Here is a 26766-nt window from a genome sequence, read left to right on the forward strand (position 1 = left end):
TGTTGGACAGGGCATCCCGCTCTGACAACAAAAATCAAGAGGCAGTAGCCCCAAAGGACGATAAGAGAGACAGTGCTCCCCAGGAGGGCTACTGCCCCAAAAGGGGAGCAAATCAAGAAAACGAGGGGGCATACAGCCTAAACCTCCCCAAAACAAAAGGGGCAAAAGCTCCCAAGGACAATGCTCCCCAGGAGGCCGACTCCCCAAAAAGGGAAGTATTTCCTGGAAGAAGTATAGAGCAGGGAGAGTCGGTCCCAAAGGAAAGCGGAAAGGGAAATGCCCCTCAAAATAGCAACCCTTCCGCCAAGGAACAGCAAAAACAGTCCAACCTCACCAAAGATCCAACACCAACAAGAGGGTTGGCATGGGGGAAGACTGTAGAGAAGCAACTGTCCCCTCAAGAGTATAAAGACTTGTACTTGACCAAGTACAGACAATACATAGAGGGGGCAGAAATTAAACCAGTGCCAGGCGCTTGGGAGGCAATCGAAGACAGAGTGCTCTCCCTCATCATCTCGGATATGCCGGAAAACCGCCTCCTAGGGATGAAAAAGGAAGACATGGCAGGGCTCCTACATAAGCTAAATATCCCGGTATTATACCTGTACCAGAGGAGCTACGCCATGTGGGACATCCTCCTACCCACCAAGGAAGATGCAGAGAGACTCTCCCTCCAAGAAATAAAGCATGGGAGAGTCAAACTAACACCTGAATACCAGGGCAAGAGAAGGACTCGGGTGCAGGTATTTAATGTGCCAACCCAAATACCTGCGGAAGTATTAGGATGCCTCTTCAGCCAGTACGGTGAGGTAGAACAGGTGACCCCAATACGGTCAAAAACTGGGACTCACCTGGGCTGCTACACAATAGCAATGAGGCTGAAGAGGAAAGGTTTTCAGGCAATACCACCGCTGCTGACATACAAAGACGCCAGCATAACGGTAGTGGTGGAGGGCCGTCGTCCACACTGTTGGTTCTGCCAAAAGCAGGGCCACATGGCTAGGAGTTGCCCCCAAAGGGTAACCCCTAATCCAATAACCCAAAAGGCGGTCACATCCACTGAGACAACGCCCGCACCAAAACAGGCGGCAACAACCCCTGCAACTGCAGCACCAACCCCAGCTCCAAGGAAAACTCAAACCACCCAGGAGGCCAAGGGGGAAGAATGGAGCACGGTAGTGAGACAAAAGCGGAAACACTTAATCCCTTCTGCCACCGTCCCACCACCAGCCCAAAAATCGAGGCAGGAGCCTCTGCAAATGCAGAAACAACAACAGCCACCGCAGCCAATGCCGCGGAAACAACTGCAGCAGCAACTACTGCAACAGCAAAATCAGCAAGTGCAGCAGAAGCAGCAGCAGCAACGACACCAGCGAGAGCAGCAACAACAAAAACAGCTGCAGCAGCAAATAGAGGAGCAGACACAACCAACGGTCCCCACACCAATCGAGACGGGGATCAAGCGGAGAAAAGACTGCTCCTCTGAGGATGAATCCGCAAGTGAGAGGGAGAGGAACTCAACCTCACCTCTCCCCGGTTCATTCGAAAGAATGAAAAAGAAAAACAAAAGAAGAAAAGAGGAAGAAAAGGTGGCCCCCACTCCCTGTGAACATACACCACCCCTAACAACAAAATCCACTTCCACCCCCAAACCACACACTGCAACAACACCAGACACCGCACCAACACCAGACACCGCACTAACACCAGACACCGCACCAACACGAGACACCACACCAACACCAGACACCGCACCAACACCAACACCAGACACCGCACCAACACCAAACACTGCACCAACACCAACACCAACACCAGGCACCACACAAACACCCGTCCCCACACCAAGGCAAACTGAGCCACTACCCCAAAAAGAAAATGAAAAGAATGAACCGAGGGAGAGGAGAGACTCCTCTGCCTCTTGCAGACCAAAGGTCCCTGCCCCTGAGGAACTATGTTATGTAGACCCTCTATCTGTGGCCACAGACATTTCCCATCGGCAGAGGAAAAACTTAAAACCTCTGCTCGATTACAAACAGATAGAGGGGAAAGATGTAAATATCCCCTCAAATTTCCCGGACGCCCCACTCCTAATAACCTTTGTCAGAACTCCAGAGGCCTGCAAGACCAACTTGTGGACAAGGCTGCAGGCCGCTGAAGGGGCGTTTCCGGGAATTGAACTGGTTAAAAAAAATGACCCTTCTCTTGATGAACTGTCAAAACAATGCAAGGGAAGGGTCCCAGTGTTGGTCCATCCGTCACTCTATAGGGCCCTTAAATTGACCTACCCTTTGGATGTCGGCGGCATTGTGAGAGAAGGTCAGGACATGAAAAACCTGACCACCTTGAGCATTGCACACAACGTCGGTGTCCTTTCCCCGGCTGACTTCGGAGCTGAGTGTAACACACCTTAAGGTAGGTACCATGGCTTTGAATTTGGCTAGTCTGAATGCGAGGGGCTTGAGATCATCGGGCCGGGCGGCTCGCCTCCGGCACGACCTCTTGTCCCTGGGAGTGGATGTCGCTGCGATTCAGGAGACGCATTTCGTTTCCTCTGTGGACTGTCAGGTGCTGGCCCGAGACTTTGAGGTTTTCTCAGCATATGGCAGCCCGCGGGGGAAGGGAGTTTCCGTGCTGGTTAAACGTACCCTGTCGGCGACGGTCGACGTTGTCCATAGAGATGCAGTGGGTAGGCTGGTTGTGGCCGATGTTGCCGTAAAAGATTCTGTGTTTCGGGTGATTGCGGTTCATGCGCCCAGCACCGCTCGTGAGAGGGTCTCATTCTTCAGTCAGCTTGACGCGTTTGTAGATTGTCGGAAGCGGGTAGTGCTAATGGGGGATTGGAATTCCATCTTAGACCCCGACATAGATAAGGTAGGAGGCGGAGCTAGAGGATCGGAGAGGTGCGAGTCCAGCCTGGCTGATCTGATGGCTAGATGCGGTCTGGTCGACAGGTTTCGGGTCGAGCATCCAGGGCGGGAGATGTGGACGTGGACCAATAGTGTTTCCTCCTATCCAAATACTTATTTGGACAGGATGTTAGTTAGGAGAGGCGAAGTAGACTTCTTATCTTGTCCCACGTTCACTTGGCTAGGCCAGACGGACCATAAATTAGTTATGGCCCGGCTGAAGCTAGGAAATAGGCCTAAGTTAGCGGGGTACTGGAAGTTAAACACCTCCCTTCTGGAGAGACAAGACTTCCAAGATCAGTTAAGAGAATTGATTAAAAAGGCACTAGTGGGGGCGGTTACCGGGAGTAAGTGGTGGTTAGGTCTCAAAGCCAAGATCAGAAGCTTCTCCGTCAAGTATGCCCAGCGCCTCGCACTAGATAAGGCCAAGACGAAGAAGAAGCTAGAGCAGAAACTAGCCCAGGCTACCGGGGAGGGTGATAGGGTTAGTCAGGAACTAGCTAAGCAGGACCTTCTACGCGAGACTAGCGAGCGTTACGAAGGCCAAGTAGTTAGAGCTAGGCTTAGAAAGATAGGCAACGAAGCAGTCAATTCTGATGCAGACGTGCGCCGTGAGGTTTCTAGGCGTGGCTCGGACAAATATATTGCAAAAATCAAACATCCGAATGGACGCACCCTGGAATCGACTCGGGAGATCTGCGAGGGGTTTCGAGAACATTTCGAGGAGCGTTTTACGCAGCAGCCCGATCTTCCGGTCCTTGAGTTTAGCGACTATTTGGCCGACTCTCCCCGCCTCGAGGCGGCTAGAGCGGCTGGTTGCGAGGGCCGGGTGACGGAGCAGGAGGTCTTTACTGCGCTGAAGCAGGTCAGCTGTGACAGATCGCCAGGACTTGATGGTCTGCCATACGAACTGTACTTGAGGCTGTCGCCCATGTTTCTGCCTCTTCTGACGGATATGTTCAACCATTGGTTTGCTCAGGGATCCATCCCAGGGCAGGTGACCAAGGGAGTGATCACATTGCTGAAGAAAGGTGACGGGCATGGAGGGGAAGAGTTAGATGACTACAGGCCCATAACTCTGCTAAACACAGAGTTGAAGATTTTGGCCAAGGTCCTGTCGAATCGGCTGCAGGTTGTTATCGACGAGTTGGTTGAACCAGAACAGAACTACGCTGTGAAGGGGAGATCGATTCAGAACAACTTGCACCTGATCCGCATGATCCTAGAGGGGGGAATAGATGACGACACAGAAGCCGCGCTGATAAACTTAGATCAGTCCAAAGCTTTCGATAGGGTCGACCATCGTTTCCTGGCATCTGTCTTAGAGGCCGCCGGTTTTAAACCGGACTTTTGCAAGTGGATCTCCATAATGTATCGGCAGCCCATGGCTGTCGTGCAAGTGAACGGAAAGCGCTCGAAACCCTTTGTTATCTCTCGGTCGGTTCGTCAGGGTTGTCCGCTGTCGCCCCTGCTTTATGTCCTGGCTTTGGAGCCTCTTCTCCGCAAGCTGAGACATGGGGAGGCAAATTCGGCCCTGCGCGGAATGGCTCTGCCTGGCGGCTCAGCTGCCAAGGTATCCGCGTTCGCCGATGATGTCACGATCTTCGTGTCGGGCTCCAGAGACATTGAGGTCGTGTCGGAGGCACTCACACAGTACGAAAGAATTACAGGGGCCAAGATAAACCGCAACAAGTCGGTAGGACTGCGGTTGGGCGCATGGAGTGGCAACGCAAACCTCCCTGCGCCCTTCAGCTGGACAGATGGCCCGGTCCGGATCCTCGGCGTGTGGTTCGGACCGGGTCTCCAGCTTGACAAGAATTGGTTGGAGGTACGGTCAAAGGTGGAGGCTGCAGTCAGTTCGTGGCTTCCTAGGAAACTTTCCTTAAAGGGTAGAGCTGAGGCGTGCGCCACTTACGTCTTTCCTCTCATCCTTTACCGACTGGCCGTACTTCCCCTGCCTGCACAACACCTAAAAGCTCTCGTCGAACTCTTGTCCTCGCTCCTTTGGGACAGAGGAAGACACTGGGTGAGCAGACAGGTCTGTATTCAACGTCCGTGTGAGGGAGGCTTGGGAATGCCGGACTTGAAGTGTCATCGAGATGCTGAGAGACTGGCCTTCCTGAGCAACTATATGCAGGAGGACCAACCGTGGCACCCCGTGGTTACTGCCGCCTTCCCCGACCTCGTTCTCGACCCTTCCATCGAGAGCCGTCGCAGGCCGCGGGGAGAATCTGCCTACATGAAAGAGTGCCGAGCCGCGCTAAAACGACTACCAAGGTCCAGTGACCTTGTGACTGCTACCCGTAGGGAACTCCACAGGGATCTAGTGAGGGAGGCCGCTGACGACCCGCTATGCGCGCGTTTGGGGTGGCAGCAGAGTGAGATCCGCTCCGCGTGGAGCTGGGCGCCAGGTTCGAGTCATCTGAACAATTCGGAGTTCTCTCTGACCTGGCGATTGGCCCGAAATGCACTTCCACTCAACAACATACAATGCAGTTCTGGGTTTCTGGAGTCGCCCGATTGTCCCCGTTGTGGGACAACGGCTGTGGAAACTACGGATCACGCTTTCTTTGATTGCCGCGAACTCCGCCAGTACTGGTCGTATGTCAGTGGGGTGACGGCTCGCATCGATCCTGAGCATCCTCGCCCAATTACTGTATCCAATGTTGTGGACAACGTGAGGCCGCCGTGGGACCGGGAAAGACAAATGGTCTACGTTACGATTCTGGCCGTGGCGAGAATGGTGATTTGGACGTCGCGTCTGCAAGGTTGCCGGGGGGTGTTGTCTTTTTCTGATCAAGATCTGATCGCGTTCTTTAAACACCAACTACGGGTGAAGATCAGATGTGATAGAAGAAGGCTGCATCGCGCGGCATTTGACAGAAGATGGATACATGTGGCAAGTCTGTGTGTACGAAGAGGAGCCAAATTCGAATACGTGTTCCCCGCCTAGGTGTGGAACGCGCAGTTCTGTAAAGTTAAATTAAACAAGTAGTCTCTCAGCTAGCTGAGTGTGTGTTCCATCCCTCCCCGATTAGGAAGCCTCCAAGATCCCCATCCCCTCTTACCTGCAATTTTTGTTTTTCACCCCTTCCTCTAAATTTTACCCATCTTGGAGAAAAAGAAATACAAACTAACCTCCATCCCTTACCCACAAAATTTTCTTTTCTCCATTCACCCCCATCTAGAGGGCATCCCCACCTAGAGACTGACCCGCAGAAGCGAGGTTCCTTTTACAAACCTAGTGGAACGGGCAGTCTATCAACTAGACGGGGTTGGGAGGGTCCTACTAATCACCTTTTGTTTTTTCTTCCCCCTCCCTCGACACAAATGAATTATTGTTACCATTTTATTGTTATCTTTTTTGTTTTTACACGTCAATAAAAAATGTTTTAAAAATTGGGAGTTACTAGGACGTCCCCCAAGATGAAAGGGTGAATGCGGTATTATGGTGAAAGAAGATACTAGCTGGGAGAAACTTTTGACTTTGTTTAGTTCTGGAGCGACAAGGATGACCAACGACCCCCAAAATCCCCCCTTTTGAGTTGGCCATGTGCCTAAGTTTTTTGTTCACCGTTAATTTTACTGTATTTTTTTAACATGAATAAAAGATTTAATATCTCAAAGTGTAGTATCTGTTCCGACAGATACTGCAAGCTATGACTAGCTAGGACTAGCTATGACTAGCAAAGACCAGATGTGAGGGCAACCCCACATGCCTGACCTTTAACCAGCTCCCATTTCCCACCTCTCGGGAGCTGGTCCCCTTTTTCCCTTCCCCCTCCCTTCACTCCTCACATTAAAAATTGGCCTTGTGCCTAATTTGCTCGGTGGGGGAGCAAATAAATACCATCTGTTCCGACAGATACTGCACTTAAGATAATTTGTACCAGTCAATGGAGGGGAAACCCTCTATACTGGGACAATTATTATTTTTGGTAACCAGAGTGACCCCTTTTAGGGGAGCTGGTTTTTACCTCACATTAAAAACGGCCTTGTGCATAATTTGCTCAGTGGGGGAGCAAATAAACACCATCTGTTCCGACAGATACTGCAAGCAAAGACCATATGTGTGGGCAACCTCACATATAAGACCTTGGTCAATGTAGGGGCAACCCTTCATACCAATTGTCACTATCCAGCTCCCCTACTCCCCGGGGAGTTGGTCCCCATTTCCCCTTCACTCCTCACATTAAAAATCGGCCTTGTGCCTAATTTGCTCGGTGGGGGAGCAAATAAATACCATCTGTTCTTCAGATGCTGCACTGCTATTTCTTGTTCTCTTTCGGTGGAGGAGAAATCCTTCACGACTGAGACAATTTTTATTTTTGTACCTTTTCTCCACGTTAAAAAACGACCCTGGTGTCTAACTCTGTCCTGTGGGGAGGCATAGTAAATAGGTACTACTTATTCAGTGCCAACTGCGATGATCATATACTGAGAATACCTCATGACAGGATACCAAAAATCCTAATGTGCAGTCAGTCAGATTGAGGGAAAAGGAACTCATGGTGACTACTACTGAAGCACAAAGACAAGTTAAAAAGCAATTTGTCTTCAATTGGTATCGCACACAGCAGTCTTGAGAACGAGGTCTTTGATAGCAAAGAGTGGAAATCATTTTGTTTTGAGGATCTTCGCCTTTTTCATTCTGACAGCTTGAATCATCTGTGTGAAAAAAAATGGAAAGAGCTAAATGATCAACAGACATACCATTGACGGCATCACTGAATCTACACACTAGTACTATGCGTGGAAAGAAAAGTAACAAGTGATTCAAGTGAAACAGAGAGAATGAAAGAATGAAAGGTAGATAATTGAGGGGATTTTATTGGAAGCAGACGAGTGCCGTACATACGTGTATGTTATGTTTATGGGGTAAAAATATAAAACTGAAATTAAACAAAGAACAAATGAATTTACTCGAAGCCTGGAAAAGTCATGGATTACAATAGAAAAATGCGAGCATGAAAAGTAATATGGTTAAGCTTAAACATGGAAAAGAAAAGGACAGGATATTCTAGTAAAAAATATAATAAATTTATAACTTAAAATATTGCAGCATTAAGAATTGATTATATATATAAAATTTTTAAAAAAATGCTTAATGCTGCAATATTTTAAGTTATAAATTTATTAGATTTTTTACTTTTAGATTGTACTTTTCTTTTCCATGTTTAAGCTTAACCATATTACTTTTCATTCTTGCATTTTTTTATGTGTGTGTGTGTGTGTGAGTTAGGCAGATATGATGTCTTTAGAAGTAAAAATTCTACTGAAAATCTCAAGAAAAAAGAAAAAAAAACGCTTTCATTCTTGTTCAGCGAAGGTCTGGTCAGTGCTCTCTCGTCGGTCTTTTCATCCTCCTTGACCCTTCTCGGCTATTTGCTATCACTCTTTTTTGGGGATGGTGCTGAGACAATGGGAGGGAATGGGGGAGGGGATAGAGAACTTGTAGATATTCAGTTTTAATGTTCTTGGTTCCATGTAACGCTTCTTCGTGTTTTGCCTCTGTAGCAGTTTGTCTGACCCGCGCCTGTGGCTCATGTGCATTAGTCTTTGCATTGAAGGGGTTTCATTAATATTTCAGCTGTTTTCATTATAATAATTCGTTGTATCTTTCCAGCCATTCCTCTGATTCCAATTTCTGCCATTGTCTTTACAAAGAAGTGAACTCTTTAGAAAAAAAAAACAACATAATACTCGCATGCACATGTCTCATTTTCTTCCCCCTTTTTTTTTTTGCTACACTTTTTAAAAGGGAATTTAACGTTAAGTTTACTATCTACCTAATACAATAAAAATTCTGCAATAATAAAAATATAATGTTTATGCGCATTTTACGATCGGGCAACGCCGGGCGGCTTTCTAGTATTAAGATAAACGAAATTATCTTTCAAAGTTTTTTTTTTTAAACATGTACTCAGTGTTTGAAACGGTGGTAGCATCGGTTAATTAGGAGGTGTGATGAATATATAACATAAAAACACAAAACAAACTACACTTTGCCCCCAAATTTCAGGTAAATCTATTATATAAATCACACCTGTCTGTTTAAATGTATGTATGAATATATTTATGTATGTATGTTTGTATGTTTGCTAAAAATTTCGACAGAGGTGACAGATTTTCACAAGATCAATATCGTTTTGAAGTTCGGCCCTTTGGACGAAAAATATCGAAAAATTGGTTAAAAACATTAATTCCTTCACCCTCAACTGGGCAGTTTTCCACAAGGATGGGTCACTTTTTTTCGCCGATATTTTCGAAAGTCATCCCCTCTTTTCGATTGACCAGCCTTAAAACTTTCTCCACTCTTTAACTGTGTCTAAATCAAAACGTAGATTCCATGAACAATGCTTCTTTCTTAGAACTGCACGTCTGTGGAACTCGCTTCCGTTTGCCTGTTTCCCAGCTGACTACAACTTGGTTGTCTTCAAGTCCAACATAAACAAATTCTTGATGAACCCCCCTTAAGTAATCCAATTTACCAAATTTCTATTAATAACGACTACTATGATATTTTCCCATTGATTATGGTACACCTAATAACCCTTATCCTCGAGTGGCCTCAGAGCCTTGATAAGTGGTGACTTCTATGTAAAAAAAACATTTAAACCTTTGCCACTTCTGTTTTGGCGATGGACGCAACGGCCAAAGACGTCAGGTTTCACTTTCTTTTCCTTCTTCGCAGTAGAGGTTCGAGCCTGCCTGCCTGCCTGCCTGCTACAACTTTTTGTTTTTGCTTAACACACACCTTCAAACACCTGGGCAACGCTAGGCATCAAGGCTAGTAACTATTTAAGAGAAAGAGTATTTCGCAATGATTGCAATGCCGACAATTTTATCGAAATACGATAATTAGTCTACATTTTGTGAATATTTGAAAGAAAATACTATTATAATAGAGCAGGTGTTTGTTTTGTTTATAATAAGGCAAAAATATCTGTTCTCTCTTGGATAAATAACAAAAGAAATAGGAAATAGTGTTTATCCGTAGACAATAGACCGGAATTTGTTCGTTAACGCAGACAAAAGAGAGCTACTGTAGAGTTCTAATTAAAGTGTAGCAATGACTGTAACGAAAGGATCCAACAATGAATATAGATATATTTAGATTAGGTTTGCGGACACTTTAGAATTGACGATGGGTTGTATGACGCTGTGGAGCGGTTTGCAGAGACGTTGTTTTGCGACGCTTTTACAACAGTGTCCGGTTGATGACAATTGAGAATTTTTCTGCAATGAGTTGAGTGCGTCTAGTTGGACACTTACCAGCAGTCGTGATGATAGTTGGGACAGTTAAAAAAAGATCGTGGCTTGGATCTGATTTCAACCGACTGACAAACTCCCGACAGTAAATTTAGGATTTAGCATTCATTAGATAAGGTATTGCCGACATTCAGAAGGCAAGGAATGTTCACAGTGTTGGTGTCTGAGTTTTTTTTTAATAATTTTTATACTAGCGTTGCCCGGGTGTTTGGAGGTGTGGGTTGAGCAAAAAAAAAAAAAAAGTTGTAGTAGGCAGTCAGACTCGAACCCCTCATGCGAAGGCGGAAAAGAACGTGGAAGTGTGTTGTAAGGATGTTGGTTGAGCAAAAAAAAAAAAAAATAAAAATAATATAAATAAATAAAAAATAAGGAAAATAGGAGTAGCAAGCAGGCTCAAACCCGTAACGCGCCAGAGGAAAAAAAGGTAAAAAAAAAAAAGAACAAACTCTCATGCCGATGTGGCTACCGTGGTTGTGACGTGACGGGCGATCAAAATAACGCCTTTTATGCGACAAGAGTTGAATGACTTGCAAAAACTGTCAGCGAAAAAATCGACCCTCCCTATAGGAAACTGCCCAGTTGAGGGCGAAGGAATTAATATTTTTCGCCAATTTTTCGATATTTGTCGTCCGAAGAATTGTGCTTCAAAATTATACCGATCTTGTAAAAAATCTGTCGCCTTTGTCGAAAGTTTTTGCGAGAGGATGATTGCAACGTCTTGCCAGACGAGTGCTACTCCCTCGGACACTAACAGTCCATGAACCCAAATGCCTGAGGGAATATCTATACACAGATGATGTTACAGAATCTTAGCTTTGTACGACAGCTAAATCTGTCTCTCGGTTTAAAATGTTGAGATCTAGCAACAAGCAAGAGCAAGATAGCCAGCAACAAGTTAAACTGCAGACCAGCTTAATGCGGGTACTGGTCTCCCGCTTTATGGTTTTTAAAATCAGAAATTTGCTTCTCCAAGAAAGGTTGCCTTCACCACGGTTTACGGAGCCCTCTCCACCCCAACACATATATACATACATACATACAAATATACACGGTGCTAGTTCGCCGTTGAACCCGAAAAGGGGTTCATTCGCTTTTTGAAAAAGGTCTTATTTTTAATCCTTCAGGGAGACTAGTCGCCTTCCTCACCAAACAAGTCTGGTGGGGGAACCAGCTTAGTCGCCGGTGACCCGACCATGAGGTAGGTAGTATTGGATTACATGGTACCAGTTGCATATGGCATGAGATTTTGCGAGATACATACATACATACATACATACATACATGCCTATATACATTCATCCATACATACATTTAAACAGACAGGTGAGATTTATATTATAGATTTCTGGGCCCAAGCGCTCACCTAGACGGCCACCAGTGTAAGAAACTACAACAATACGGCCATGAGAAAGATAATCCGATGGAGACCAAATCCACCGCACATAACCTTGTGGTCAACAAACTGTCGAGTGAGGGACGCATGGTCTCATAGCTTAACCAAGGTTGACTGGATGACCTCCAGAATAAAATATTTGCGTGACCGGAAATCGCAAGTCTTATATACACTGTCATTTACTGAGAACCCCAAAGAGACCCAAACGGCCGGAGAGGAACACTGGCTCAGCTGATTCGAAGCTCTCCCGGTACTTCAAACATTCAACTTCCACTTTAATCCTCCTCTTCCAGGTGGAGGACGAGTTGCAACCGCATCCTCTTTCATCTTCCTAGAATCTCTTCATGCTTGGTCGGTTTTGGTCCTATATTAATGGTCAATGTTTGCTTTCCCTGAGACTTGCTGCTCCAGAGACCCATTGAAGATAACATCTAAGACTGGCTCTATTCACATGTGTTTTATATGGAGCCCATCTAGAAAATATACTTTACTCACAAAGACCGACCCAGCATTACTTACCCATGAAATGACGCACTTATTTTTAGTCTATAAGTCACTCCGTCGGTCGGTCGGTCGGTCAGTTGGTTGGTCGGTCTGTCCGTAACACTTTTGTGCTTAGCCTTTTTGGTTAAGATCAAAGGTATGTTGTTAATAGATGCTGTTCTTAGCTTTTTAAGCTTTTCTTGGCCTTCGGGCCCGGATCAAAGTGTACTGCAAGCAAAGACCATATGTAGGGGCAACCCCACATATAAGACCTTGGTCAATGGTCAACCCTTCATACCAATTGTCACTATCCAGCTCCCCTACTCCCCGGGGAATTAGTCCCCATTTCCCCCTAACTCCTCACACAAAAACTCGGCCTTGTGCTTATTTGCTTGGTGGGAGAGCAAATAAATACCCTTTTCTTGGCCTTTTGGCCAAGATCATAGTGTAGTATCTGTTCTTACTACATGCTGTACTTATGTTTGTAACTTTGTGATATAAAGTGGGGGATAACTTTTCTGTATTAATTTAATGAAAAATGACCACCCACTTTACAACCAGTCAGTCTAAAAGCCATTCAAGTCATTCTCCAGATCATTCAAGTTGTTTTTTGAAGGATTCCAGTTATTTTTTAAGCATTCAAGTCATTCTTAAATTCATCCTTAAGTTCATTAAAGTCATTCTAAGTCATTTACTTTTTATTTATTTAAGTCATTTCAGCCCATTTTTCGGTCATTTTAGTTTATCTTTAAGAATGTCATGTCAATCCTACATTCACGCATTCATTCATTACACGAGAGCATATGACTAATGGCTATCGCCCTTGTTTTAAAAGAGACTATATCTGGGGTGGTCTGACATACATACATATATATATATATATATATATATATATATATATATATATATATATATTATATTATATATATATATATTATATATAAATATATATATATATATATATATATGTATCTATATATATCCAAGCGTCTGTAAATCATATTAATTGGACTGTTGTTTTTCCTCGATTCGTACGTTGAGTTATTTGGAAAATTATGTGCGAATTTGCCAACATGATCATAATCATTATCATGTACTGCATATGTGTGAGTCTAAAACAAACTTTTTATTCAAAAAAAAATCCAAGCGTGTGTAAATCATATCAATTGAACTGTTGGATGTCTGCCAAAAGCTTTCGACAGAGGTAAAGGATTTTCACACCATCAGTACTATTTTGAAGCACGGCCCTTCAGACGACAAATATCGAAAAATTGGCTAAAAACATTAATTCCTTCACCCTCAACTGGGCAGTTTTTTACAGGGAGGAGTCGCTTTTTTCGACGATATTTTCGAAAGTCATCCCTCTTTCCGATTGTCTAGTCTTAATTTAAACCTACGTCATTTCCGGTATGCCGGTGGTCGTAACGGCAAAGACGTCACGTTTTTTCCCGTTCTTTTCCTCCTTTGCAGTATGGTTCGAGGCTGCCAACCTACTAAGACTTTTTTTTTTGCTCAATACACACCTCCAAATATCCAGGCAACGCCAGGCTGAAATGCTAGTATATCTATAAAAATCAAATTGTCTGTCTGTGTGTCTGTGCGGGTACATTTCTCTACCAAACTACTCTGTTAATTTTCACTCTAAAAACTCGAGATTTGACATAAGAGGTATTGAGATTTGGGAAAACCTTTTTAATCTGTTTTCGTCCAGAAATTTGGCTGTCAAGGGGTCAAAGTTCAACAATTTGACCCTTGAAAACTCTACCAAACTCCTCTGCCAATTTTGGGTCTAAACACGTGAAATTTTACATGTAGCTTACTTGGACATGCATTAAACTTTTTGATTTGATTTAAACCCAAAACAAATGGTGAGGGGTCAAAATTGGGATCTGAGTTTTAAAAGATTGACCTCTGCGGTCTCTACCAAAATTACTCAGCCAATTTTTGGTCTAAACATTTGAAATTTTACATAAAGTTTATTCAGATATAGGGCAAGCATTTTCATCGGTTTGGGGCGGAAAATTAAGCTGCCAAGGGGTCAAAGTTCAAAAGATTTTACCTTTAGGGTCTCTAGCAAACTATTCAGCGAATTTTGGGTCTAAACATTTGAAATTTTACATAAAGGCTATTCAGATATGTAACAAGCTTGGTAATCATTTTTTGGGCGAAAGTTTGGCTCCCAAGAGACCTTAGTTGAAAGAGTTGACCATTGAAGACTCTACCACGCTTTTCCACCAATTTTGGGTCTAAACACTTTAAATTTTAGATGTTAGTTTACCTGGACACGAGTCAAACTTTTTAATATATATATATATATATACATATGCACATAAAGTTATGAACAGTACATAGGGCCGAGCAAAGCCGGGCTGAACTGCTAGTATATAATATATATATATATATATATATATATATATATATATATATATATATATATATATATATATATATATAATAGGTATTTAATATATATATATAGATATACACGTATATAATATATATATAATATATACTTGTATATAATATATATATAATATATGTGTGTGTGTGTGTGTTTGTGTGTGTGTGTGTGTAATCATTCTTTATACCTATTAATGTTTCATGCTTGCGCAAGTGTAGGGAGTGACAATTCCTGCCGGTCACGAGATTCGAACCCACCCACGAAGCTTCATTTGCCAAGCCTGCCTTAGGGCTACTGGACAATTGCCACGGGAATGAAAGGACTTAAGATCGATTTAATGTCGAATTCAAGCGAATAAATTTCATTTTTAACAATTAAGAGTGTTCGCAAGATTCTGAAAACTTCAAAGATGGCGTAAGTAAAACACACACACACACATACACACACACACATTTGCAACTTCTGATTTTGGATTTTGTAATCATGCCCATATTCCTTTATTTTCTTTTAAAGTTGACGAGTTCCTAGTTTTCTGGTGAGTTAAGGGCGGAATAAATTTTTAAAAATTGGCATAATAATTACATGATTGCTTTAAAGAAATCAACATATAGACCTTTTTTCATTTATTTGTATGCTCTGTAGTTACATCGAGCTTCATAAATTAAAGGATTCATATAAATAAAACGTGAAATATGATTAAATAAGCATATTTTAACATAAACACACACACACACACACACACACACATATATATATATATATATATATATATATATATATATATATGAAGAGGGATGGTCATTGACGAGAGAGTCGGAGGATTGGGGCTATATATAATGATGGGGGAGAGCAGCGTGTTTTCCTTATGTAAATTAGATGTCATATATACATGTATATACATTTTATGAGAGAAGAACTAATTAGAGTAAACTAGTGTAGTGGATTACGTCTAAAAGATAAAATATCGTAGAGATTAAAAATTGTGTTTGGAAATATAGCGGTGATAGATTAAATAAATAAAATGACACGAGATTACGAAAGAATCTTTTTTTTTTTTTAATTAGAAATAATTGAATTGGGATTTCTTTTTTTAAATTAGAAATAATTGAATTGGGATTCTTGAAGAAGCCCGCATAAATCGGGCGAAACGTTGAGTATCCAGGTCCTTCCACCTCTATTTTATTTCATATTTAATCCAGCTCAACAATCATATATATATATATATATATATATATATATATATATATATATATATATATATATATATATATATATATATATATATATACATGTGTGTGTGAAACCTAATTACAGGAGACTAACAAGACCTATTATTTCTAAGCGTAACTTGCATTGGACAGACCATTTCCCTACATGAGTTCGTAATTAAAGACTATTCTAACTTAACTTCCAAATCCGACCCCCAAAGATGGCTTTCCATGTGGTAGGGACATCTCCAGAGAAGATCCTAACTAACCCTATATGTGCTTCTGGGTTGCTCAAACTAATGCATTTATATTTACTCTCCATCGCCCCCACAACAGCAGAGTTACTATCTTTAAAAGCATATCCGAGACAATTAATCACGTCCTATGTGCTTATCCTTCAGCTAACATTCACGTATGTGGAGACTTCAATGTTCACAACGTGGAATGGTTGACCCACTCAAACAAGACCGATGATGAGGGGAGGGTCTGTCATGATTTCTTCATTGCTTATGACCTCAATCAGATTCTTCACGAACCCACCTGTGTGCTCGATACTGATGGCCAGTATGCAAGTCTCCTAGACCTTTTTCCTGACAACTTGCCCTGAACTGTGTTCAGCTTCCGTTCTGTCTCCACTTGGATCTTCCAACCACTCTGTTGTATCAGTTAAGATAAAAATGGAATGTAATAAGTCCTCAGATGTACCTCTCCATCCATACTCTATGGCTGACTGGGATAGCTTCCATACATTTATATCAGATCTACCTCTGCATTCCATGTTTAAAAAGGATGTGTCCTCTATAGTATCAGACCGGACCGAATGGTTAATTGTTGGTATAGACCATTTATACCAACAAAAAAATTCCAGCAAAAACCTATTAGCCAGCCGCGGCTCTCTCCAGAATGTGCTGCTGCCATTGCGCACAGAAATCACCTTTTCCATTGCTTCCAACATAACAGATGTAGTGAGACTAAAGCCACTTTCAGGACTGCCATCAACCATTGTAAAAAAGTAATAAATAACGCAAGAGAGTTGTATGCTCAATCCGTCAAGTCCAAAGTAGCTGAGCAGCGGCTTGGTTCCCACCAGTTTTGGCAAATAGCAAACAGGATCCTGGACAGAAGCGTATGTTCTATCCCAACTCTCATAAATGGACCTGAGATAATCTCGTCAGCATCAATCAAAGCCAACCCCTTTGCCAAGAACTTTGCAGCTAATTCTACTCCTTTGCAAGGAAGGCCGCCAACCTCCAATATTTCCTCCTGTATAAGAAAATATGCTATGTGATATACAAATATCTGTACGTGATGTTGCCAAGCTAATCAAAAACCTTGATCCCAGTAAAGCAACCGGCCCTGATGGTATTCCAATTATAGTACTCAAAAGACTTCAACCAGAACTAGCGCCCATAATTACAAAACTGTTTAAATGCTGTCTTAAGGAGAATTGCTTCCCGTCACCCTGGAAAATCAGTATGCCCCGTATTTAAGAATTCAGGTGATCGCTCATCCCCCTCTCAGTACATGCCAATAACTCTCCTGTGTGAGTAAGTTGCTGGAATCTGTGTTAAATACAGAAGTAATCAACCATCTCAGCAAAAATAACCTTCTTAGTGACACGCAATATGGTTTCCGTTCTACTAGATCTACAGCAGATGTGCTTACTGTTATATTTCATAGGATTAGCGAATCTCTCGACGGAAGCTACCTTTCTAGGGCAATTGCTCTTGACATATCAAAGGCCTTTGATAGAATATGGCATAAAGGTTTACTTCACAAGATCTCCAGCTACGGTATATCTGGAAACGTTTTCTCAATTATTACATCATTTCTCTCTGATAGGTTTATAAAAGTAATGGTTGATGGGCAGAAATCAGAAGCTCTCAGTATTAATGCTGCAATCCCTCAGGGGTCCATCCTGGGCCCGACTCTCTTCCTGATCTACATTAATGATCTTCCAAATCACATCCTTACATCATTCGTCGACATTTATGCTGATGACACTACTATCTATAGTAGCACATCTAAGACCGTAAATGACCAAGTTCTCTGATTCTCTCTCCTCTGATCTTGAGCAAGTGGTATAATGGGGAAAGAGGTGGTTTGTTACTTTTAATGTATCTAAAACCAAGCTTTTATCTTTATATCATAAACGCTCTGATACTTATCTGGCATCAATTGAAACGAATGGCTTTCTTCTTGGGGAGGCCTCATGTTTTGACAAGCTTCTGGGTTTGACCTTTACTCCTGGTCTTAAATGGAACACATACACTAAATCCGTTTCCAAGGTCGCTGGAAAAATGGTGGGATCCTTCTATTGATCCATTAGATATCTCACTGCTGATGCAATTCTCTATCTATATAAGAGCCAGGTACATCCAACGATGGAGTACTGTTGCCACATCTGGGCAAGAGCTGTTAGAAAGGACTTATCATGCCTTGACAGAATTTAAAATAGACTTCATAGCTTCGTAGGAGATGTCCTTTTCTCTTCCCTGCAACCTCTTTCTCCCAGAAGAGATGTTGCGAGTTTGTCTCTGCTTTATCGTTATTTTCATGGCAAGTTCTCGACTGAGCTTCAATCTACGCCCCCCTCCCCAGACTTTCACAAGAAACACCCGTCTAGCTGAAAACACTATCACTAATTTCTCCCCCCCCTCTTTATCCGTGCCTAAACCTAAACGTAGATTCCATGATCAAAGCTTCTTTCTTAGAATTGCACGCCTGTGGAATTATCTTCTGTTTTCCTGCTTTCTAGCTGACTACAATATGATTGCCTTCACATCTAACGTAAAAAAGTTTTGTATTCAATATATGTTAACAAATTTACCGAATTTCCATTATTAACAATTACTATATTGTCCAATTTCTACTGCACACTCTTTAACCCTTATCCTCGAGTTGCTTCTTGGCCTTGATAAATGGTGATACCCATGTAATATATCTATATAATTATAAAACTCAAATGACCTTATACCGATGTATGTAACCCACTGTCGAGTTTACGACATCCGGTTGCGCATGCGCGCATAACCTGCGCACTGAAATATTAACGTTATTATTTTAAAATTATTATTTTAAATGGGAAGAGTGGAGGTTTAAAATAACGTAAACGTAATACAGAAATGAACGATGTAAAAAAAAAGCAGATGTATCAAAATTTGAATTTAACTATAATAAGTATTATGTTATCTGTTCAGTGCACATTTACCTATAAGTATGGCCAACCAGTTATTATTCCGTAACTGTATTTTTTTTTTTAAATAATCAATTATAATAAACAGAACGACTCATAGAAATCTATCTATATTCTTTTTTCATTTTAATATACTTTCATAGAAATGTTTCTGTTATGTCAAAAAAAAATATTTTCTTTACGTCACAAGTGTCACGCTCATACATGAATCCCATAGCTAATATAACATACTGACCCAACGGGTTACGAGTAGTCTAGTATATATATATATATATATATATATATATAAAGCCGAATGTGTGTGTGTGTGTGTGTGTGTGTGTGTGTGTGTGTGTGTGTGTGTGGTCACGAATAGGCTCCTATATGGTTGACTATTTTAAAAAACTGATTACATATAATGATAGAAGATGTATCGAGACACAGGAATGGGTATGTTTGATCTGGCAGAACGGTGGTTCATTAAAATTGTGGGATCAGCGTTCGCGCCTGGTCCACAAAGTATGGAGATAAAAAATTAAAAAATTAAAAAAAAAAAAAGTTTACAAGTGTTTTTGATATAGATGTACATAAGAATACTTTAATAAGTATGTTTTAACTTAAATAGGGATGGTATAATAAAAATGTGGGGTCTGCGTTTGCGCCTGGCTTCCATAGAATGGAAATAGGCACAAACTTTAATAAAGACTTTTCATATCTATCTGCGTAAGTATACTTTGATAATTATATTCCAATTTGAAGAAAAATGGTATAATAAAATTATGGGGTGTTCGTTCGCACCTGACCTCCATAGAATGGAAATATGTCACAAAGTTTAACAAGGTTTTTTAATATTGATCCACAGAATATTGTGATAAGTGTTTCAGTGTGAACAGGTATGGTATAATAAATTATGGGGTTTATCTATTTTATTTTTACTTTCGTCATATTTGGCTTTGGTTTTGATACCCCCAAATTCGAAGCTATCTCTTTACAACCCTTCCTTTTCATAACCTATCATACTTTCATAAATCAGAGTCCATTTTCTGTAGGCTGTTTTTGAACCCAGTAAACGACGGGTACTTTTGCTAGTATAATATAAAGCTGAATGTGTGTGTGTGTGTGTGTGTGTGTGTGTGTGTGTGTGTGTGTGTGTGTGTGTGTGTGTGTGTGTGGTCACGAATAGGCTCCTATATTGTTGACTATTTTAAAAAAAACTGATTACATATAATGATAGAAGATGTATCGAGACACAGGAATGTATATGTTTGATCTGGCAGAGCGGTGGTTCATTAAAATTATGGGGTTTGTGTTCGCGCTTGGTCCACAAAGTATGGAGATAAAAAATTAAAAAAAAAAAGAAAACGTTTACTAGCTATCTCTTTACAACCCTTCATTTTCATAACCTATCATACTTTCATAAATCAGAGTCCATTTTCTGTAGGCTGTTTTTGAACCCAATCAATGACGGGTACTTTGGCTCGTATATATATATATATATATATATATATATATATATATATATATATATATATATATATATATATACAGGTATTACAGATTTTTTGTCTATGACAAACACGTTCTCTCGGCTCCATAGTAAAACTATCATTGAAATGGTATTTTTCCTAGTTTACTGCCGCATGCAATTTGTCATGTGCAGTTCTATGAGGTTCACCTTTCGAGCCTTTGCCTTTCTCTCATTAAGAGGGGTGTTAGTTTATTGCTAATCACCTCAAGCGTTTCACCTAGGGGATACTGACCGGCCTACCCAGGCATTTTTTAATTTTTTTTTTTTTTTTTTTTTTTGCGTTTCAGAGTATCCTTCCCTTAGATCGCTGTCTCTTAATTTTCACTCTTGCGTCACATCTTTCTGATGGGGAGGAGGGTGAAATAAATAATCCGATCCATTCTAAACTAACAATTTATTAAGACTCTCGCATAACCCAAACAAGTACATCCTGTTTTATTTATTTAATTGCTCGATTTGTTTATTTGATTTTTAAAGCAAATGACGCTAATTTACAGAATTGTTTAATTAGCGTTTAGTGTTCTTGTGATCAACAAATAAAAAAAAATGGTGGTGCCTTCATCCGTTAATTTGTTAAATATTTACCACTACTGGCACAACCGAAGAGACTTGTATTAATTCACTGGTCACGTTTGTCTGGGACCAGAAATTCATCACTCATCTGTCAAACATACAATGTATACAAACAGCTTAGCTATGTGACTAATCATGATGTTTTTGTTTTTTTTTTCCTGTTTTATTTATTTATTTTTTTCTGGCAATCTCAAAGAAGGGGAAATAACAATGCGATTGTTTTGCCAATTTCACACAGAGTGGAACGCAGTTTTCTCCCTTGTTTTTCTAATAAGTAATCACTTATCCAATCCAAAATGTTGTAATATGTTCCACAGAGTGGAAATCCACGGGAAAAGACTGTAGACGAATACAGAAAGATGGGAAACTGTTATGCATTTCTGCCAGATCTTGCTGTGAATATGCTACGATGAGGAGTTATAGATTGGGACTGCGTCAAGAAAATATCACCATACGAAAATTAAAAACAAATCAAGAACTAAAGATGTAGAAACTAAAAAGAATCGGAGTCGGTGATTATATCGGAATCGAGAATTTAAAACAGAATCGGTAATTTTATTAGAATTGGGAAAATATTGAAATCGTCTCCTCGCTAACATATATGCTTTTTAGAGGCGGCGGACTTTAAATTGACAACTGTATTTTCTTTAATTACAGATTTGGCAACTATAGGTTATTTTGTATTGAGCTGTGTTTGGCAATTCATTACGTAGTTTAAGCAAGATGGAATGACATGCCACACAGCATCAATTTACTGAAGGAAACATTTGATGAAAGAATAATTTCACGATATGGATCTGTCAGCTGGCAAACTATTTCGTGAAATTAACCCCTTTTAGATTATTTTCTTGTGGGATATGTAAAGTTCCATGCCTACGCTGATAAACCAGATACAGCTGACTACTTGGAAAACAACATTCGACGCGTTATTGCCAAAATACAGCCTAATTTAATGCGCAGAATTGTGAGAATTGGACCTCTAGATTGCACCATATACTAGCCACTCGCAGAGGCTATATATGTCCGAAATTGTATATAAATTATAAATGCAAAACATTAATTATTGCAGTAAACCACATAGTTGTACTCTAGAAAAAGTTTTCTGTGATTTATTTTAATTTAAAGTCCGCTGCCTCTAAAAAAAAACACCGTTTATATATATAGTATTAGAGCAGAAAAACGAGATCATGAAAAGTAATATGGTTAAGCTTAAACATGGAAACGTAAAGGACTAGTTATTAAAACTGGAAAAGAAAAGGACAAGATATTCTAGTAAAAAATATAATAAATTTATAACTTAAAATATCACCGCATAAGAATTGATTATATAAGGTTATAAATTGAATAAAAAAAATCTTAATGCTGCAATATTTTAAGTTAAAATATCGTGTCCTTTTCTTTTCCAGTTTTAACAAGTAGTCTTTTACTTGGTTGATTTAAGGAGTCCAGGTGCCATATTGTGTTTCAGGAGATTATATATACCCTAATACAAATCAGGACACAAATACATCTATTAAAGTAAAACAAGCTACTTCCATCAGTTTATTCGGCCATATTTAATGAGCCTTGTTAAACAGAGTTTACATGATATTCAATGAAGGCGTAGAAGATAAACCAGGCAGTTGTAAGAAAGGGAAGCGAGAAAATAGTGGGTAGTGGGCTGAGTACATAAGGAAGAGGAAGTGGTGATGGAAAGCAAACGTACAGGGTAGAACAATAAAAGTGTCGCCCTAAGGAGACAGCACTACGCCTTTATTTTTAAACTTTTATTGAAAAACTGAGTCCAGGTAACTTGATTAAGCAGTAGAGCTAACATCTATTCAATGTAGCTGATGTGTAACTATATTTCTCTTCTGATTTTCCCAAGTATTCTTATCCAATACATTTTATATTAAAACAATTTCTTACATTCATATGTAAGTATGTGTTCAACTGCCGTGCAATTTCAGTTTGTCAAGAAAAAAAAAAACGAGGCATTCAAATTTAAAAGGTTTTACGGAAAGACATTTCGAAAGAAAATATTTATCTATATCCATCTGTCTGCATTATTCCTTTCATTGTCGTTGAATTTGTAAAAGAAAAAAATTGCGAAAAAAAGGAATTTTTTGTTGTTAGAAAACTATATTTACTTAAAAAATAAAAAATAAAATCTTAAAAAGAATTTTCTATTTACGAACTTTTTCCAAACTTTTTCGTCTTTTTATTGCAAATATTCACTTTTAAGGTTTTCAAATTATTATTCGATTTCACTTTTTATGTGTATGATGTAACAGAGCGCTTATGGTCTCGTGGGAGAAAATCAGCAGCAGTCGGAGGATAGCTGGCTAACGAAAATGTTAACGGTAGCAGTCGTTAAAACACTATGCAAATAAGCAAGTGTGCGCTAGCTTGCCTCACAACAAAAAAAAAGAGAGAAAAATACACCACGTGGTCGAGGAGAGAAGCAAGTTGAGAACCGGGCAAGATGGACGTGTGAAAGTCTAGGACCATCTCACACTGACGGAGATTTTTAAAAGCCCATGTGTGTGTGTGTGAAAAGACTTTGGAAATATAATGATATGCGTTGTTATGTAAGAACCGCGAATAAATGCATTTTAGAAAAGATGCCGAATCGGATTCATATTTCTTTGCCTTGTTTTATTTGTTCCTACGACAATACACACGTTACAATAACTGTCCTACATCTGCACCAGGTCTGTTGTATATCTTTACTGCGTTTGTTATACACCTGGCCTTCATTTATTTATTGCGTACTATTATCGTTATCTTACTTAGTTGTTGTTTCATGACGTTTCGGCCAACTATTCCTCTGGCCTTCGTCAGGTGGTAACCTCGACAGAATAGAAACTCCAAATCTCCTAACTGCGTTCTCAGCAATTACTGCCTTCCATAGTTGTTTTTCGTCTCACCCGGTTTTTTGGCCAACTAAGCCTGATGAAAGCCAGAGTAATAGTTTACCAAAAAGTCGTGAAACAACAACTAAAAGATGAGGATAATAGTCCGCAATAAATAAATGAATAAATAATACTCATCTCAATGACCATTCCAATTAATTAAATGATTAATTGGTACTTGTGCATTTAACGAACCAGACGCAACTCAGCATTTGCTCGGCTTTGTCCGGCGCACGACGTCAACAGCCGGATATAACCGAGCGTTGCCGATAAAATAAAAACACGCTACAAAATAACTGTAAAATGAAAGTGTAAATGTAGAAACATCCAAAAATAGATAAAAAGCAAAACCCTGCCGTTCATTTATGTATTTTTTTATTAATAGTATTATTGTTTGAAATTGTTTTCTGTTTGCAAAATAAATACATATAAAACATATTTTTATTTTGTTTAAATGATAGTAATTTTTTTAACACGTAATAGTAATAGTTTATTTTCAACTCTTTATGTAAAATAAGAAAACAAAAAGCGTAAAAAAGGCAATAATTTTTTTTTAAACAAGTTCTTTTGGGGTGTTTTTTTTTTTTTGCCAGGAACAAGTATTATTTTTTAACTGGAATCCCTGCGATATATATATATATATATATATATATATATATATATATATATATATATATATATATATATATATATATATATATATAGTTTTTTTTCTCCCAGGAGGATGTATTTTCCTCAGATTTGGAGGGCTTCAGACGACAAAGTAGACGGAGAAGAGATAGCGAATGTGATATGAAGCTCCTTACCAACCGGATAGCTTTCAGCAATGTGGGTCAATATGGAGTCAAAAGGCTGCCTACCAAACATTTGTCTCCACATAAACTCTAAACGATATGTGTCCAAAAGTTCCCGGTTGGTACCGCATTCTCGTTTATTGCGTTGCTTTGCTTGCTTCCACATTCGCTCCACATGATTTGTGGTTGCCTATGTTACAGGAGCAACAAAATTAAGGCTGTGGTTCACCGTCAAATGGTGATACCCCTCTCCTCCCACTTTGTTATAAGCCCTCCAGCAGTCTGAAACGACCGTGGTCCCCGGCAGAATGTATTTTTTATTAGTGCAAAGAGGGTTTCTGCATTCCTATTTGGTACAGTGACCAAGAAACTCTCCTTTTCGGCGGGGTCGTATCCACCGAAGACCCAGACCAGTGTCAGGCGTCTGCCGACGTTGTGTTTCCGGCGGTTAAAGACAGACTCATTGATTTCGACCGTATGGTCTGGGCCTCCTATCTGCCGGGGATTCCTGGGGAAATAATCCCTGCATATATCTCGCAGGAAAATTTTCCAGTCCACAATTGTGTGGCGTGTACGCAACCCACATTCGCGATGGAGATTTTTAGTCGATGCCATCTCGAACGCCCATAAGTATATTAGTTTGATGATACAGGCGATAGTTAGTCGCGATTTTGCGAAGAAGGTCTCAATCCTAACGGAGGTTCAACGACGACATGTTGCACTTCGACACTTCCAGCTGTATCCGTCGGAAAGGCTTGCTCTCTTGGCAAGTAAACAATCCTGGCCACAGTGGAAACACTTTTTCGCTTCTGCTAACAATTTCCGTTGCTGGCAAAAGTTTAGTACAGCCTCTGGGGTCTGGAGCTGGTTCGCAAGGTTAGTAATATTCATTATTTCGTCACTTGGAATGCAGTTATCTTTTTACAAAAAAATTTTTTTTAACCCTCTTCAAATCAGCGTTTCTTGAGTTGTAACACTCTTCCAACTGATAGCGAAATTCTCGCCTGCTGGTAGACGCGTGCGAGCAGCAAAACCCGAGCTGTTGACGTCATGCGCCGGATAAAGCCGAACAAATGCTGAGTTACGTCTGGTTCGTTAAATGCACAAGTACCAATTAATTAATTAGATAAATAATATACATCTGACCCTGTTTGAAAGTCACAAGACATTTTCAAAACACGTTTATCGCATCTGCTTTTTGGTGGAAAAATGCTATTTCACATTCAAGTATAACAGATTAACAAAAATTCTATTTCAGACGTACCTGAAGGATTTTGAACTTAAATACATTCTTTATTTTTACGATAATTTTCTGTAATTTTAACGCAATCTGACAATGGGGAATGTTTTTTACTAATGCAAAAATCAAACCATACTTATAAAAAATAATGTCTTTTCAATGTTGCTTATTTTCAGCTTCGCATATTTGTACTCTTTCCAAAATGAGATGATTGCAGAATCTCTAGATTCGATTTAGCTCCCTTATTTCGTCCCTGATGTGTTCCTTTAATTCTTGCAGGGGTTGGGGTTTGTTAACATAGAAGATATTCCCACAAGAAAAAGTCGGGGTAAGTCAAGTCTGGGGAACGTGTGGCTATTTGATAATATGCAAAGCTGAAAATGGGCAACATTTAAAAGACATTATTTTTCAAAAATAAAAATTGTTTGAATTTTATATATTTTTTAACGTTTCTCAATATCGGATTATGTTAAAATTACAGAAATATATTATCAAAACTACAGACTGTTTAAGTTCAAAACTCTTCAGTGACTTTTTGGACACCCTGTATAAAAGACTAACGAAAACGGTATTTCACACTCTAGCATAACAGATCAACACAAATTCTGTTTCAGACGTAAGTATAAAAGACGAACAAAAATGCAGTTTCAAACTCTGCCATGACAGACCAACGAAAATTATATTTAAAACGCGAGTCCTACAGAACACAAACTTAATCGTAGTATTATGTATAGACAGAGCAGAACGATAGAGAGTTTGATGGCAACCATCTGTCTAATAAGACAATAGCATTCTGAATCTCATTTGGTGCTCTGCAGCATCTGCAGCGGCTATACAGTTCGAAGGAATTGGGTCTCCGGATGCAGATATGGGTGGGTGATAAGGAGACCTAAGTT

At 40.3% G+C, this 26766-nt stretch overlaps 1 protein-coding gene and 1 pseudogene across 1 annotated transcript in view; one reads left to right on the top strand and one right to left on the bottom strand.

The window, feature by feature from the left end:
• The window catches only part of LOC145297758 (uncharacterized), an 859574-nt gene that overhangs the window by 812814 nt on the left and 19994 nt on the right, over positions 1-26766 (bottom strand). The window lies entirely within an intron of this gene.
• On the top strand, positions 12471-12706 carry LOC145297995 (U2 spliceosomal RNA; annotated as a pseudogene).

Source organism: Euprymna scolopes, chromosome 18 (assembly GCF_053919585.1).
Source record: "Euprymna scolopes isolate OS-2025 chromosome 18, ASM5391958v1, whole genome shotgun sequence".
Classification (NCBI taxonomy): domain Eukaryota; kingdom Metazoa; phylum Mollusca; class Cephalopoda; order Sepiida; family Sepiolidae; genus Euprymna; species Euprymna scolopes.